General features: G+C 33.2%; 1 pseudogene; it reads left to right on the top strand.

The window, feature by feature from the left end:
- The first annotated feature begins 9062 nt into the window (after positions 1 to 9062).
- Positions 9063 to 10102, top strand: LOC146948997 (uncharacterized; annotated as a pseudogene).
- Positions 10103 to 19118: the final 9016 nt, after the last annotated feature.

The following is a 19118-nucleotide window of genomic DNA, read 5'->3' as shown; positions in this document are numbered from 1 at the left end:
TATATTAAACAAAAGGTGTTGTATCTTTTTGATAGTTGTAAATTTTAATGTATCCAGTACTAAATTATCACACTTGCTAGACTTTCTAGATACGTCTAGTATGGGTGTTACATTTGGTATCAAAGCAGGTCGATTCAGACCGTGCCTTGGGTCATTAAGTTGCAACTAAGGTAGTGGGACCATTGGGTTCCAGGTAAATGTTTTAATTGTCATTGTTAGTTGAGCCTGATCAACTCAATTTAGCATTCGACGATTAGGATGGATGCCTGAGAGCTGAATAGGACCCAGGAGGAACGAAGTATATGATGAGGATGACTTGAGAAGGTAGAACTCGGAGTAAGAATGGTAAGAGTCTAACCGTGCCAGATGGTGGCCGGTGAACTAATTCGGTTAAGTTTGATTTCTCCGGGAATGCAAGGTCATGTTAAGATGGATTAATCCGACAACGTTTGGGAAGTTATTAAATATATTTTTGTATACCCGTAAATGAAGATTTTGGAAATGTCTAAAAGTGACCGGTAGATTCGGTAAGAGTCGTTTTTGGAGCAAGACTGTGTTATGGAAAGGAAATAAATATTCTGGAATGTAAGTAAGAGGTTGCAAGATAAGAAGAAGTCCACATATGTTGATGAAATTTGGAAGTTCTCAGGGTTAAAGGTATGGGAATGAAGCCAAAGATTTGATTGCCCATATAGGATAAGGCTGTAATATTGGAGTGCCGAGCGAGTCGACAGAGAAACAAGTCAAACCGTTCGCAGCAGATTAAGTTAAGATTTTATGTGGATATTTTATGATATCAGGCTTAAGGCGTTAATTTCTGATGAGCCGACAATCGTACCGAATGAAGTTAAAGTTTGTCATGCATATGTTATAGAGTATTTTAACGATGTTAAAGATGGATGATGTGCATTGGATTGCTTGAGAATATAAGGTTTTTATGAAAAACACGTTTTCCAGAAAACTGAGTTGAGGAAACTCGCCAATAGCAAAATTATCGCCATGAGCGGAATTACTCCAAAGGATTTCGCTGATAGCGAACCTGGGACGACATTTTTACTTTTCGAAAACTGTTAGTTTGTCTCAAGGGTCCGTAGTGACTATTGGAGAGTTGTCTTCATAACCTTTTTGCAATAAATACTTTTATAACATCAAGTGATGAATGCACATTACAACTTAAGGTTTTTAAAGGAAAAAGAGCATGAACAAACATTAACGGAATCGATTCAGTTTAACGTAACTTTGGAGATTAACGTGTCAAGAGTTTAAAGGAGTTTAGACCAAGTGTTTAGAGATTCCTGTATATGGAACGGACATGAAGTAAGAAGTTAAGGTGGTGACGAGTTATGTTAGATCACAAGATTCTCAGATTTTGTGGAGTATTAATTACCCCTCGAATCTATGATTTGCTTAATTAATTTACTAAGGCTCATTCCCATGACGAATTTAATATTTGCAAAGTTTATAAGATTTTAGAAAAGATATATGCATATGGGTGATCGGAGTTGGTGTTCATAAATTTTAAATGGAATTCTGTAGGTACCGGTCGGTTACGATTTATGTAAAATAATTTAAAACACTTGGAACAAGATTTGATGGCATTTTTGTGTTATCAACTCGTTCCATGAATTTTATGGTAACGACTGGGACCCAAAATTCAATATTTTATATATAATAAAGAAACATCAACACCAATTATTCGTGTGCAAATTTATGAAGTTTTCTTCAAGAAGAAAATTAACGAGCTAGCATTGGTAAGATTAAGCAAAGCATAGTATGCGAGAAACGAAGATGCCAAGTAGGATGTTCAAGAAAAGCATGCACGATGAGCAATATGAGTAGGCTATGGGAATTCGAGATTTGCTCAGGGATTAATTAAAGAATGGTAAAGGTACGACAGAAGGTAAGTCTACTAGTGATTATGTAAAGTATAACCACATGAAGGTAATATGAGAATATGGTAAGTCTATTATGAGATTCTATCAAACACGACCTTATGAAGAGCAAGTTGCGGCATTGAATGCCACATGGATGGTCTTGAGAAGTTTTACTCGTCTCAATAGAATAGAGTATTGGTTAAAACCAACCGATGGGAATCAGAGAAGCGCAACGGAAGTGGACCGGTTAAGTTGATAATTATAAAGAAGCCTAATGAGAAGCATTAAGAGACGAGCGAATAGTTCTTGAAACATTAATTAAGTAATCAGACTTATGCAGTCAGAAATGGATGAGGTAAAGATATATGGATGTGTTTTCACCTAACTAAATTGGAGAGGTTGGAGTCACTATAATGGAGTAATCAGGTTATTTAATGGTGATGTCGAGCACGTACAAGAATTGCTAATCAGATAGAAAGGGTACGTGTTCTGACAAGAGAAAATACATGTAAGATTTAGAAAGTTCTTTCTTGTGATTCAAAGTGATGATCAAGGCATCATGTGATGTGATCGGTATCTGAAGAATAAGTGCCATACGGGTGAAGGTAACAATACCCAAGCAATGTTTGAATATGATGTTCTGAAGAATCCAGTTCAGTATTATGGAAATAAGGGGGCTAAATATTGATATGTGGATCAAGGATCCTACATGGTATAAGTTATACAGAAATATGTGTCTGAAGCATGCATATAATTAAGAAGGAATAGAAAAGAATCCACTTTCAAAGTTTAAGAATTTTATCACGGAAGGAATTACGATTTATGAGTTATGTATGATGAGATTCATACTCTCCGATGCCATGATTGTTAAATGATGACGATACTTGCTTGAATGGTGCCAAACTAGGATTTTTCAACTTTTAAAGTGAAAATGGGTATTAAGGGACTTGGAAACGAATTATTCTAAGAACATGATATTTTTATTTTCTGAAACCGATGACACACGCCATAAGTGAGTAAGTTCACTTAAGACGTGAGGGCTTCCAGACCAATTCGTCAGTTGCGAGCTTGGGCGAGATTCAACCTTTTTCCAAACATAGAAACTCGTCCTATGGTTCTGCAGTACCGTTATCGGTTTGATTTCAAAATGTTTTCTTTAAAGGAAATACATATATTCATTCCAAGCATCCGTATACCAATGTTTATAAGATTTCTTAAAGCAAAATGATAGGACAAGTATCGTTATTATCTAACAGTATGTGGCATTTGAAAGTATGTAATGCACAATGGAAAATAAAGTTTGATGAAATGGATAGCAATGTTTTCAATAAGGACATATGAGACGTATAAGTATATGTTAAGGATATTCAAGTACAAATGGTTTTAGTCGGGAAGTTTAAGAGTATATGAACCAGGAGACTGGCTATCGAATGTCAAGTATAAAGGCAAAATTTAATGTCGTTATCCATGCTAAGTTATATGAGTTACCAATGAATTTGGGTGCAATGAGATCATATTGAGGTCGGAAGATTTTCCTAAGACTCTGAAAGGAGATTCATGGAATCGTTTGGTATGTAATGTAAGTAAGAGACAGGTGTCTCAAGTTGCATAAGATAGATTATGTATGAGCTAAGTGTTTACACAATGAGATGTTTATGATGCAATTGAGCACTGCACGGCAAACCTGGATTCTGGTGAGGCTCCAATTGAAAAGCAAGTCCTGAGTGTTCTAGATAATGATAAGTTATCTATATGAATGATTTACCCCAAGCAGGTGAGCTATGGATCCGAGATATCTGGTCCAATATGCCGTAAGAATAAGTTTTGATCATGATGTTTTAGGTTAAGTTAAGACTATGAGAAGAATGATTCTGACGATGCAAGGATTATTTCAAGATGATAGGTTTGAACTCGTTACATGTTAAGTGATTTCTAAATTTCGAGGACGAAATTTTTTAAGGGGGGTAGAATGTAATATCCCGCCTGTCAGTATCGGAATATTACCAGTCGATCGTGTCTGAGGATTAAAGTTTATGCTCAATAAGCGTATTAGAAAATATTTATTATGTGATGTCAGCTCATTACGTAATTAATATCAGAGTCGGATTTAACACGTTTAAAGGCAAGGGCATAATGGTAATTTCATAAAAAAGGATATTTATATGTTTATGGGCCAAGATATTTTCATTATTTCTTGTCCTTTCTCTCTCTAGTTGGTTGGCAAAGATTTTCTCCTCCATCTCTCTAGGAAGCTCACGCCCCATCTCTCTTCTCTTCCACCAATCCTTCCTAAAGCTTCATCCTTTCTTGGTAAGCTCTTAGACTATGTTTCTTCATGGTCTCACAAGCTTAAGGAAGCTTAGATTTTGTTTAATTTCTCAACTTCTCCTCCCCTCCATTAAATTAGGGTTTGGTTCTTGATTAAGGAGCTAAGGTTTTGGTTGCTTGAACATGGAAGCTTGGTTTGGATTGTTATTGTTCCTCTTTCTCTTCACTAAGATAATCACAAGAAGTTGGGGTTTTGGTAAGATGGGAGTTGAAGCATGAAGTTGTGCAAGAAGTGGTTCCTTCATGATCAAAGAAGATGAATAGAGGTTGGGTTGAAGAACTAAAGTGAGGATTGTGATTCTTGGAACTTTGGAAGCAAGGAAGCAAGTTAGGGTTTTGTTATGTGAAATGATGTTGATGCTTGGAAGCTAGAGGATCAAGTGCTTATGTTAGGCGAGTTCCTTAGATAGCTTACCACCCTTGGTTTATGTGTTTTATTCATGTAAGGAAACTATATGAATTCTAGGGTTTAAAGTGTAAGTTTGTTGCCCCTTTTCTTACCATGTATGCTATACTTGTATGTACTTGTTCCATGACTGTTTTATAGGTTTCTAATGATCCTAAGGGTCATATAGCAGTTGGAGATGCTTGGTTTGAGTTTTTTAAGTCAAAAATATCAATTTTGAGGTTGTTGGACTGTCACAGCTCGCCACGGCGAGCAAATAGCTCGCTAGGTGAGCTAGAAGGCCGAACTGGGGGTCCTGCTCGCCCCCAACTCGCAGCTGCGAGCTGCTGCTCGCCTCCCCAGCAAATCTACTCGCCATGGCGAGTAAGGCAGTGAGACACCTCACTATTTTGCTTGCTTTTGGCAAGTGTGGGGATTCGCGAGGCGGTTTTCTCCGAGGTGTCTTTTTACAAATGCAAACCCCTCAAACCAAGATCCTAATTGCTAAGTTGAAAAGAAGATTTTCTTATACGAGAAACAAGTATTTGGCAAGTATAGTAAAGCATGGTAAATGAGAGTTAATACGATAAGTATCGGGTAGCAAGATATTTCTTAAGTAAGGGAATGAACTAGAGCCTCGACTAGTTGTCGAGAATTAGAATGTTAATCATGAATGACTATGTAAGTTAGACTGCGAAGAATATTTCTACGCCCATGAACAAGTATGAGTTTACCTTTAATGGGATCGATCAAAGTTCCGAGGTAACTCGCATGTATGATTAGGTTTAATCTTTCACGATGTTAAGACTAAGATTATAACCGCATGGCGGTGTTCATGTCTCTTGTTATCCACGTCAGGGGGATACGGGAGGTTCTCGACTTAAGGGGAACGGTTCAAGCCGCAAGGGACCCGCACGACACCGAGGGAGTCCGATGTACGTACATCGGTCATGTATGGGATTGTTCTCGGGGTTACTCCACCCGGGGCTCTCCGTAAAATGAACCAAGATAAGAATGTTTGTTCAACGCTAACCTAATGAATAATGAACTTAGACGCGATTATGTATGATATGATTATGTTAAGTACAAGTACAAGTTAAGTAAGGAATGTGATGTCGATGACGAACCTAGGTTTCCCTAATCGTCCGGTTTAGGAATGGTGTCATGAATATGTTAAGTATAGTCTTGATGCGTTTAACGTATCATGAGATAGCGGTCCTAGGATCCCTTGACCGCCATGACACATATGATGGTAGTAAGCTTATAACAAGTAAAAATGATTTTATGACGGTCCTAGTATGCATAACTGTCTAAGCATGCAAGTCCCCACACACGTATAATCAACCGTCAGGTTGTAAAGTAGACACGTGGCGACCGTAGGTTTCCCTTGAGGTTGCCTATAGCCTAGGATTAGGTGGAACTCACTGAGACATTATGTCTCATCCCAATCCTTATTTGTTTCAGATAAACAGGTTGGACGTCAAGTCAGTTGCCGGATGGATATTTCAGCAAATGCTCGTTCGTATACGCTGCGGAATGGATATGAATTTTCAAGGATGTATTGGTTATTATATTAAACAAAAGGTGTTGTATCTTTTTGTACGAACGTGTATTGATTTATAATATTCATTCGAAGTTTTTATAGTTGTAAATTTTAATGTATCCAGTACTAAATTATCACACTTGCTAGACTTTCTAGATACGTCTAGTATGGGTGTTACAATTGATGTGCTCTCTTAGCATCTGGTTGGAGAACTACCTAAACAATTGTCAACCCAAACTTTACAAACAACCTCTAAAACAATAACAGATCCAATTGTTTTAGAAACTCAACAACTACCATCACCTCCACATGTAGCCTCAGATACAACATCTGAACAAGTTGTATCATAACCCACAACAACAACAACAACAACAACAACCACCACAACAGACTATGAACCACCCTCAACCACTTCAAGACATATTGTCTCTGATACATCATATGTATCAGAAGACAATCCCATACTCATTGTACCCATTCAGTTTGGTAAACCAGAAACCAATCTTATAGATTCTGATGTTCTCATTCTTAAGGCACCGGAAAATGTAATCCAACCAGAAACCCAACCTATTAACTCTATTGAAATTGTCCTAACCTCTATTCATAACTTTGTGCCTATGTATATATCAACTTTTGATATTCTAGAAGTTGTTATCACATAAATCCAAAACACCTCATCTATCATTCAACTAACCATTAACCCACCCCCAACCTTAACCTATAACTTGGTACTTCAGGGGGGGTGCAAGATTATTTTTGATCGTCTACAGAAGCTAGTAGAAGCTAAACATCAGGCAATTCACTTGGTGAATTATGAAGACAAATGGGAAAATCTAAGGAATCTTGTTAATAGAACCTTAGATGATCTACAATTTGTGTATGTGGTTGATCAAAAGGAGGCTATGAGAAGTTGGTTCTCAGAAGCTTGCAAGAATATGGAAGCAGTGAAGCTTAAGACTGACACTACTAGGCAACTGTCAGATCTGATTATGTTGAAGTGTCACCACTGGAAGTACCTGAAGTTGTCAAGTTTGGACTCCACGGTTCTTGGCTCTCTAAGTTCTTTGCCAAGCTTGATCAAGTGATTATCAAGAGTCAATATCCTAAAGTTGTTCAATTTCAAGACAAGGTAAAAGCTGATCTACAGGAACAGAAGCTGACAACGGAAGCAATGAAAGCTTAACTCATGGAAGTCATGCTTGAGCATAAGCACCAAAGTGAGATTCAGGCTGAGCTTATCAGGAAGCAAGAAGAGTTGGACAGGAAAATGCAGAAGCATCATGAGGAGTCTTCGATTCAGCAAGTAGAATTGGCCAAAGAGCAAGAAGAGATGGCTAAGAAGCAAGATCAAGTCAATGTTGGGATTGCTTCTCTTTTGGATATGATGAAGCAGCAACAACAACCTTAGAACCTTAGTTGCACACATTTTTGTTTTGCTTCTTGTTTTTGACTTTTTACTACTTCTGACATACTTTTACTTCTGATAATTATTGCTTCTGATAAATTATTTGCCTCTGAAAATTTACATGGCTCTGATATTTAGGCTCTGTGTCCACTAGGTTAATTTTAAAATTTACCAGGAAGCAACTTCTTATCTCTTATCCTCTGGATTTAATGTGATTTATTTCTGAGTAATGCCTTATTTTATGTTTTTGAACTTAAAATGAATCTAATTAACCTGGATAGATCTTAGGGGGAACTTACAAAACTCACCTTCTGGACTATTAGATTTAGGGGGGGCTTACAAACCTCAGACCCTAAAGTCAACTTCTTAATTAAATTAAGAACAATTGACTATTGTTGAGGTTTTTAGACACGTATTGGCTACATTTTGTTAAAACAATAGTTCTAGCAAGATGTCAGACAAAATGTCTTAAACATGTTAGTACGACATCATAGCGTGCCTTGTCCCGCTTACTTGGGGATTTATTTTAAACGTGAATATTCTTGAATATTCTCTGAAGATTTGATTCACGTAGATTGCTGCCCAAGAAGCGTGTGATTCTAAAAGTTAAAGAGGCGGTTTAGCTTTGCCTTGTTTCTTAAGTATGTTGTTGCAACATTTAAGGAAACAATAAATCTGCTCTTAGAAAATTGTGAAGACCAAATATTCATTTTGGTCTGCTGATTGTGGCCAAAAATATAATTGATTTGTTTCAAATAAATGTCTCTGATTCCTGAAGATTGTAAATAAAAATATATTTATGAAGGTAAATATATTTTTGTATCATATGAAGGAATATTTGATATAAATATATATTTTGGCTGATGAAAGGCTATAAAAGGAGGACTTTAATCATCGTGAAGACTACTGAAGCCGTCATTACAAAAGAGTCATTTTTGGGTTTTAACATGTTCGTTATTTTTGTGAGCCTCTCTTGTATCTCCTTGATACTAGAGTTGGACTGTTAGTTGAGTTGTAAAACTATGAATCTCTCAAAGCTTTTAAGCAAGAGTGAATTCTGTTTTTCACGGAGTGTGTCTCCATTTCTGTTACTAACTTAAGCACTGTCACTAGATCTGTGACTAAGAGGAAGTTGTAGGGGGATCTCTCATATCTAGGACTAGAGAGAGTCTTAGGTAGAAATTGAACAGGTAGTGATTAAGTGAGAAGTTAGTAGGCTGGTGAAAGCTTTTATGTATGCTTCAAATTGATACTACTATGGTGAATTTCATTCCTAGCTTGGTAACCCCCAGATGTAGGTGAAGTTGCACCGAATTGGGTCAAAAAATACCTTGTGTCTTTTACTTTCAGCTAAAGTAGTTATTTGTTATTTTTGTTGTTACGATGTCTTGACATCTTACGTGACATTTTGCTTTTCGTAACATCGTGTTCGACATCTGTTACTGGGTACCGGAATTTCAGTTGGTATCAGAGCAGACACCCTGTTCTGCTATTGGGTGAGATCCAGGGAAGATAAAGTATGGTCATATGGAAGGAGGGTCTATCAGTAGACCACTAATTTTGGATGGCACCAACTATGATTATTGGAAGGCTCGAATGATAGATTTTCTCGAATCCATGGATAGCAAAACATGGAAAGCTATTATTAAAGGTTGGGAACACCCTGTTGTCATGGACAAAGATGGAAAGGCCACAACTACCTTAAAGCCAGAAGAAGAATGATCTAAAGATGAAGACTGACTTGCTCTTGGAAACTCTAGAGCCTTGAACGCTTTGTTCACAGGTGTTGACAAGAATATGTTCAGGTTAATAAGCACATGTACTGTGGCCAAAGATGCTTGGGAAATCCTCAAAACAACTCATGAAGGCACTTATAAAGTGTGAATGTCAAAGCTCCAACTCATTACTACTAAATTTGAGAATTCAAGATGAAATATTATGAATCCATACATGACTTTCACATGAGTATTCCTGACATAGCTAATACATCAGGTGCTTTAGGAGAAAGAATGTCAGAAGAGAAGCTAGTTAGAAAAATCCTCATATCTTTGCCCAAGAGATTTGACATGAAAGTCACAGCCATTGAGGAAGCCCAAGACATTAGCAACATGAAGGTGGATGAACTAATTGGGTCACTTCAAACCTTTGAATTAGCTATCAATGATAGATATGAAAAGAAGAAGAAAAACATAACTTTCGTTTCCAATATTGATGATAAAGATGTTCAATGTGAAATGGAAACTGATGAAAGTATTTCAGATGCAATTGTGCGTCTTGGTGGATAATTAAACAAAGTGGGTAGAGAGTTCAACAAAGTGTTGGAGATGATTGACAGAAAGTCGAGGTCAAATGTCAAGAACATCTCATTCGACATCAGCAGAAACATTGAGTCTCAAAGAAGGGATAGAAATGATGAAAGTTCCAATCATGTGACAACATTAACAAGAAGATTTGAGTCTGATGAAGAATTTAGCGATGAAGGAGTTTCTTATGAGAAATTGGCTAATTCCTACAAAGAGCTTTGTGCCAAAAGTGAAGAGGTGATTAAGTCAGAAAAAGAGCATTAGAGAATCATATCTCAACTGCAGGCTAAAAAAAAACAAATTATTGTCAGCTAACTTTGACCTTCAAAATGAGGTAAATCTTCGATCTTCCGAACTAGAGAAACAGAAGAAAACTATCAATGATTTTTTTCTGAAAAAAGAGAAACTTATGTCAATCATCACTGGTCTACAAGAGGAAAACACCTTGTTAAAATCCAAATTAGAAAACATGACCAAATCTGTTCGGATGTTGAACAATGGTTCTAATGTGTTAGATGAAATACTGCAAGTTGGGAAGTCATCTGGAAATATGAAAGGAATAGGCTTTGACTATGGCAATGTGAATAAAGAAATCAAAATTCCCGCAAAAAGTTTGCTTCTCCTGAAAAGAAGACAGAGTATGTAATGTTAGATCACATGCGCCAACATCCTGTCCGACATCTGAACCCCCAACCAGGAAACAAAAAGAAATCACCTTGGAGATTTCACCATTGTGGTAAATATGGTCACATAAGGTCGTACGGTATTGTTATAAATTTTATGGATATCCTCAGCCTCATGTTCAACCAAAGGTCAGTGGTAAGATTGTTCACGTTTAGAAAGAATGGAAACCCAAAACTATTAATGCAAGAAAGAGGAAAACACCAAATGTAAATTCTTCTACGACTTCCTCTGCGTCATTTGGTGTTCCACCTGTTTTGACTAAGTCTGGCAACCTTGTCGAGTCTGTGCATGGCGTCAATATGCTCTATTCCATGTCATGTTTGTATGTTGAAACCCTCAAAAACCCTAATGTCGAACCAAATGTTGAATCATTTGCTAAGGTTTCTGTTGTTGCATATATGTTGACACATCTGAAAAAATTTCCCCTGAAATTGGGAATCTAGATAACCTTAGGTCTGTTGAAACCCTAAGCCAGTCTAGTTTGAATGTTGCTGATGTTCATAAATTTGAAGAAAATGTTCTTGTGACTCCTTCTGGAACTGTTGTTTTTGACCCTTTAAAACTGTCGTTTTTGACCCCATCTAAAACTGTTGTTGTTGGCCCTCTTAAGGAAACCCTGTGATGTAGTAAATTCGCAAGTGCACGGTTTACCGATGTAGTAATAAAAGATATCGTTCCGACAGGGAGTTATGAATTCGATTTACTTTTAACAATGATTAGATTGAAAGTTCAATAGTTTAAAAGGTTGATTTTTGTTTTGAAAGAAAATAATAATAATAATAAAAGCGCCTTGGGATTATTGGTTCATCTTGGTGACCAATCCTTCACAAACCAAACCCTAAACCTAGAACTTTATGTTGGACCTATTTTCTAAAGACAAGTTTCTCTTTGGCTTTTCACATCTCCTCTCGGTCTCAGTGATATATTTCGTTAGCAACCACGTCTATTCTCATGGTTGGTTGCTATTGAAACCCTTAAAGAACGAAACTTATTTGTCTCAAGGTTTGCTAGACTATTCTCATGTTTTGCAATCATTGTCTAATTTCACTTGTTCCAATATCAAAACTTCATCTTTCGATCCTTTGCTTGATATTTGTGATTATGAACTAACAACTATTAAACTTCGCCTTTCGGTCCATCGATTAATACTTGTTAATTCATTATAAAAACGGTGAAATAGATTAGAAAATTGAGGTTTTTAGACATCTTATGTTGTTACGATGTCTTGACATCTTATGTGACATTTCGCTTGTCGTAACATCGTGTTCGACATCTGTTTAAATAAATTTATCATTCTCTAACAAACTACTCTTTTAAAATTTTTGAAAGATTTTTCCATTTTCCCTCATATTTTCCACCCCTCAAAGCATTCCCTTCCCCTCCCCTCCAAACTCCCAAACAAAACCTTAGAATCACAAGAACACGGAAAAAATGATTCCAACCATCTAAAATAGATCCCCAAAAATTTCATCAAAAGTATTTTCTATAGAAACATCAGTTCAACACGTGTGTGTCTTGCCCCGTTTGATGGACAAAGCGTGAAAAATAAAGTTGTGCAATTTATAGACAAATAATTAGGGTTAAATATGTTTTTAGTCTTTACAAAATTACAAGCTTTCAATTTAGTCCCTACAAAAAATTTATTCACTTTTAGTCCCTATTTGCATTTTATAGCATTTATTTTAGAGGACTAAAAGTATCCATTTTTTGTAAAATGTTTTCAAAATAGAACTATTCTTACAAGCTACTAAATTATGGAGGACTAAAATTACCATTGAAATTTTATAGGGACTAAACTTGAAAACTTGTGATTTTGTAGGGATTAAAAACATATTTAACCCTAATAATTATAAGGAAAATTTTCTCCTAAAAAATTATAAGGACAATTTTAAAAAATATATGATTTTTTTTACAAAAAAAAAAAAATATGATTTACTAACTGCTTTATTATCATTTCAACTAAAACAACATCTTACCCCTAAATAAAAACTAAAACAACATAAAAAAAAAACTAAAACAACATCTTTATTGTTGTTAAATAAATTAATCAATTTTATAAAAAGTTAAAAATAAAAGTATATTAACCACTTTGCTCAAGAATTATAAGTGGATTTATATTCCTCTAAAACAAAGTGGATTTATATTTTTTTTTTAAGCAAAAAAGGGTGCAGCAGAGAACTGCAACCCAAACATAACATTAATCAAGAAGAAAACAAACATAAAGGATGGGGGACTAGACCAAGACCCTCAGAAATTGACTAATTTAAAGCTTGGCATACCAAACTTGTTCTGAACAAAAGAATTAGAGATGAAGGTTGGAACCGACTCCCAAAAAAACAATCCTTGCATATTCAAGCCAAAGTTTGCCGGGGAATCAACACATTGATTTCCTTCTTTAAAAATGTGAGAAACCATGAAATCCATGCCAGTTAAAAGTCTCTTCTAATTGATGCTAGTTAAAAGAGGATTTATATTATAAGACCTAGGGAGTATGAGAGAGTGGAGTTATAGTAATCATGTTTTGAATTCAAGTGCATTTCATCATATCATAAATTATTTAAGAGAATTCGAGTGTGATTTATGAGTTGAATAATTATTCATGAGTCTCTACTTATCTTTAGTCGAACTCCCAATTATTAAAACATATTTCAGTTAGGAGTAGAGGTTAAAGAAAAGTGGTACTATGGCCAAGTATACATGTTTTGTGTACGAGAATGAGGGATAGATTTTTTTTAAGGAAAGAATGAGGGAATAGATATTTTTTTTGGGTTAAATTTGTTTTTGGTCCTTATAAAATTTTTAAATTACAAGTTTTAGTTCCAATAAAAAATTTCATCAATTTTTTGTCCCTAAAACATTTTCCATCACAACTTTTGATCCCTGCATTTAATTAAAATCATTTGTATCTTTTAAAATTTTGTATTATTTTTTTGTGGTCATGTGTAGTACGATATATTAATCTCTCTTGCAAAAGTTTATTATTTTTTTAACAAGTGATGAATTAAATATAAATTTTTTATTTTTTAGCACTTAAAAATTCATATTTAATTCTTGTATTGTTAAAAAAATTCAAATTTTTTATACAAAAAATGGTTATAATATTATAAATATCTTTATAAAAAATTATCCAAAAATGTGAAATATGCACATGATTTGATTTAAAACAGGGTTCATAAGCGGTGGTAGAACATTTTAAAGGGAACAAAAATTTATTAAAAAACTTAAAATTAATTTTTTTATAGAAATAAAAAACATATTTAATTTTTTTAAGAGGCATGAGGGAGTAGATGAATGTGTATGATTTGAAAACTATCTTTGACCATGAAAGTGAGAGGGTACAACTTAAAACTAACAGCTTTGACTTTGGAAGGCCTAGGAAGCTTTTTTTATGCTCCAACTTAACGAAGTTTTCAAGTGAATAGTATATTTATCCCGTCAAAAAAGAAACTGAGTTGTATCTTTCGATTACTAGTCAAGAAATTATAAGATTTTTTATTTGACCAACAAGAAGTTAAGAGATAGTATAAAAAATTTGTTGAATAATTGGGCCTCACGTATTTATTTATTTGTTTATTTAAGAAGAGTGCATTGTCATTAGCAGTCATCCAAAAAATTGAGGCTACGGTTGGTTCGAAATAAAATATGCACATGTACATCTCATGCGTAAATAAATCTTGTTCAAAATCAACAAAGTAGATAGATACAAGGACTACAACTAAAATTAAATTAAACGGGGAAATTTTTTTCAACTGAAATTTCAATCTTTCTTAATTGCATTACAATATAAAATCTCCAAAGCTACAAATTCACATGAGAGTTGTGCAAACATAAAAAATGAATCAGCTCCAAAGAATCCAACTAGAGATCATCTACCTAGAATTAGTCAAATTTGTTTATCAAGATTTTCTTTTAAAAAAATCTTGTATACATCTACACTTAAGTTACGTAGTACATTTCATCATTGATTTTGAAACAAATTACTGTAGTATAATAATTTCCTGGAAAAAGTTAAACTTAATTCTTTTTTGTGGTTAAAGTCAAAACAGGTTGCTTTCTCTTATAGTTATCATGACTGGTGGAAAAATCTGTTACAGTGTATGGGTGTCCACTAGTGTTGATTGTTTTGTTAGTGCTCCTGCTTTTGTGGCACTGTGACTTTGTAAATACTTTTGTTTGTTTCATCCTTTGCACACCTTGTGCGGGGTGATTCGTTGTTAATATTACATCATTTTAGCTTGTTCAAAAAAAAAAAACTTCCGTGATACTTTAAGTTAAATAAATGTTTGTAAAGAATTAGTCTTTTAAGTTTTTATGTAAAAAATTGATCATTTAAGTCAAAATGTTTATGTGACCGTTTAATGATAAGTTGGTATAGGTCTAAATTTACTTCTCTCAAAACTAAGGTTCATATATAGGTCTATTATTTAGTCATAATTTGGAACGAAATGAACCGGTTACTTGATTTATAATCTTATTGATTAAATTCTTTAAAAGAAAAATCTTATTGATAAAATATTTATGTGTAAAATTAGGTTTGAATTCGAAAAAAGACAAAGAAGAAAATGTGTGTAATTAATCATGTTTAGTTTTATAAACATTTTTTAGACCTATCACTTCAAAGATAAACGGTCACGTAAGTACTTCTTAACAAAATTGAAAGAAAAATGTTAACATTTTACGATTTAAGGTCTAATTTGTTGCATAGAAAATTTAAATGACTAAAATGTTGCAAACATCTAAATCAAAGGACTACATGAGATATTTGTCCTAAAAATTATCAATTATAATTTTTTTTAAATGCTAACGAATGTCCTTAAAACATGAAAAAAACAAATACATAAAAATATTATATTAAAAAGTGTGAATCTACTTTTGAAGGGTTTAAAGATTGTGTTTTTTAATGTAAAACTTCTATGTTTTGCTTCGTTAACAAATGTCACAAGAGCACTTGTTATTAACACGTTTTCATTCTTCACTCAATTATTGGCATATCATTGAAAACGACTTGCCTAGCTTCAAGCCAATGTCAAACTTTGAGTATTGAACCAATGAGTATCAAGGACAACCCGAGAATAAAAGTGAAGTAAAAAAATAAAGGAATATTATTACACTACAGTTTTACCTCATTCACTTTGGGAAATCACTTGAATTAGTCGTGCTTGCTTTTATGTTGTTGAAAAGGTTGAAAGAAAAATTAGGCAAAACAAATTAAAAAGAGAGGTGGGTATTGCAAGAAGAAAAATGATTTTGGATTGGATGGTGAATTGGTATAGTTTTTTTTTTTTTGACGGTAAACAATAGCTTTAACATTTCATAAAGTAGAGAATATTACAAATAGCTAGTGTTAACATTGAAGGAGTATTTCCCAACAATTTTGAAGAGCCAATACAAGAGAAAAAACCTACTAAATTGTGATTTGAAATACACATAAAATTGATTAATTGGATGGTGAATTGGTATAGTTAATAGTACATGTACATGACAAATTGACAATGATGCAAAGTCAATGAAATGTACTAGTCTGTTTTGTGGTATACCCTATCTTTCTTTCGTTTGTGATAAGCAACAAAAGTATAAGGTATACATAGGGATCTAAACATGGATGTCATGAAATAAAATAATCAAAACAGGGCAATTGCTAGGATCTCCTCAAAAAAGAAAAAGGTAATTGCTAGGATATATAAAAGTATTAGATATGATTTATAGTGGACCAATTGATAGAATTTTAACAAATTTACAATGTCAAATCGACAATAGATACAAGTATCCTTCTTCCGTCTTAAAGAAAATGAGTTTTTTTTAAGGACTTTTCTTTTTTTGAAGGAAGTTCTTTTTCTTATAATTTGAGACAGATGGAGTATGTCATATAACTATATGAGAAATATTAATTTTCTTTTTTGAAACAATATGAGAAATAATAATTGTACAACCATTTTTTTCCTTAAAAAGTATACTCCCTCCGGTCCTATTTACAAGAAAAAGTTGACTTTTTAGATACATTGAATAATGTATGTATCTAATCAAGAACCTAAACCAAATACATAAATTATTTAATGTATCTAAAAAATAAATTGTCTCTTGTAAATAGGATTGGAGGGAGTATTTGTACAACTATTTTTAAAATAACTTTCTCTCATACTCTCTTGTCTTCGTAATCTCTCTCTTATTAGTTTCTCTTTATTGTTTTGACCAATAAAAAAATTGTAACAAAAGTTGTCAATTGATATACAAATATCATTACTCTAAGGGTAGTGTTAACTTGTGCCCTTAGGGCATATGTTAAGAAACCTAAAAGAAGAAACCTTCTCTAAAATTTTGTGCATTTAAATAATTAAAAAGTTAAATATTAAATGCAATGCACACATTCCAATAAGTTCTTTCTATATTTAAATCTTTAACTTGTGCCTTGAGGGCACAAGTTAACATTTCCCTTACTCTAATTATATTTAGGGAAATGTTAAGTAGTGCACTCATGACACTAGTTAAGGACTTTAAACGGTAACTTTTTATGAAAGTTTGTGCAATAAAGTGCATTGAAAATTAAAAACTTTGGCATTTTTAAAGAATAGTAATTACTCCCTCCGATCACATAAACAAAACAATTTTTTAGGTACATTGAATAATTAATGTATGTAACCTATAAATATGACCGGATACATTAATTATTCAATGTACATAAAAAGTCATTTTTGCTTATAAATGTGACCAGAAGAAGTACTTAATATAAAATACTTAAAGAGTGTCCCGGGAACACTCGTTGACAAGACTCTCATATTTATATATATATATATATATATATATATATATATATATATATATATATGGTGTAATAACAATGGATTAGAGGTGTATGCATGTCATGGTTTGTCTGTGTCCTAGCTGCAAAGCAATCTTGGAGAAGAAAAGAATTGACAGAATGAATGTCATATATCTAGTGAATTTGTGGCTAGGGTTGGACTGACCAAATTAGGAATCTTTTTATCTATTCACTATATGAAAATAGAGACATCTAAATAGGCTTAACCACCTCTCAAAAAAAAAAAAAAACTTAACCAAAAGAATCATCAAAACCATCACAGACCATCTATAAAATACATCTGTAACAAAAAAAAATCTATAAAATACATCTCAAATATAATATTGAAGACATTAAAGACAAAGTTAAAGACTAAGTTAAAATTGGGGACAATTGTGTCAATTTTGCTTTAGTTTAAAAAAAACTTTATCTTAAACTCCTAAAAAAGATTAGAATATGAAAAGGAATTTGAACATAAGGAAAAAACTTTTTGCTCAAAAAAAAAAAAAAGTAAAAAACTGTATTGTGTGTTTTGTTTATAAAAATATAATGAATAGTGGAAGTTATTGGTAATTTTATGAGTTTTTTTTTTGAAGAAGTTAGAGATTTATGGATAATTATTTTATCAAAAAATTAGATCCAATTAAAAAAAAACACCTCATAAACTAATGACATATATTTTGTCAACTCCGGCATAACACATTTGCAATCTTCCATTATCACTTGCCACCAAAGACTAAAAGTGAATGAATTTAAAATAATAGAGGTTGCATGAAAATATTCACATATAGAGAATGACATTCATAAACTATATTTTAAAATAAACAAATTAAACAAATGACATCCATAAACTCAAAAAAATAGTTCATCATAATTATGCGACTTCCGAGGGATTCTACATTGAGTTTGATCATCATATTACACTAAAAGAACAAACACAAGTGATTTTGACACCACATCTTCAACCTAAACCTTAAGACATTAAGTATACGAGTCATGAAAGTGGAGAAAGAAAAATCGGTATGAAAGCGAACAATATGAACATTACAAATGGTATGAAAGCAAACAAGGAAAAACTTAAATTTAATATTTTGCAAAAAAAAAAATAGACTAAATCAAAAAAACCGCCGCATCATTTTAATATTTCTAATAAAAATGCATTTTATCAACTTAGCGGAACACAACATCATTTGTCTATTATAAGATCCCACCAAAGACTAAAAGTAAATGAATTTGAAATAATAGTTGTTGAATAAAAAATATAACATGAAAGCGAATGACTTTCAATGATAAAAATTTATGAGAAAAAAATCAAACAAACTACATTCAAAATTTAACAAAATAATTTGTCATAATGTTGGGACTTCTGGGTTAGTCTAAATAAGGTTGGATGATCATATTATGTTAATAGAAACCACACAAGTGAGATTGATTCTAAATCTTCTCACAAAGTCTTAAGACACTAGATATGAGTCATCACACTTTTGTATTGTTTAAAATATACTCTTTCATCCACTATGTAGAATGTTAACTCATAATTGACACATTAAAATCTTTTAATTAGGTGTGCGACTATTTGTGTCTCTAATTATCCGACATGATCATATAAAGTCAAGTCGAGACACAGTTCAAAAAGGTGAGTTGGTGGTGATATCATAGAGGGAGGTTTATGTACCTTTCTTTCATAAGAAGTGAGAAAGGAAATTAGAAGAAACAAAATGAATAAGAAAAAGATATGTAGTGTGTGTTTTTCCATGATAGTATAGAAAGAAAAGCCAGTTGTCGGGTAATTTTATGAAT

This window comes from Medicago sativa, chromosome 2 (genome assembly GCF_051527215.1).
Source record: "Medicago sativa cultivar Bolivia chromosome 2, Bolivia_mono, whole genome shotgun sequence".
Taxonomy (NCBI): Eukaryota; Viridiplantae; Streptophyta; class Magnoliopsida; order Fabales; family Fabaceae; genus Medicago; species Medicago sativa.
Note: the sequence above shows the minus strand (reverse complement) of the source record. Positions and strands in the feature narration are given on the sequence as shown.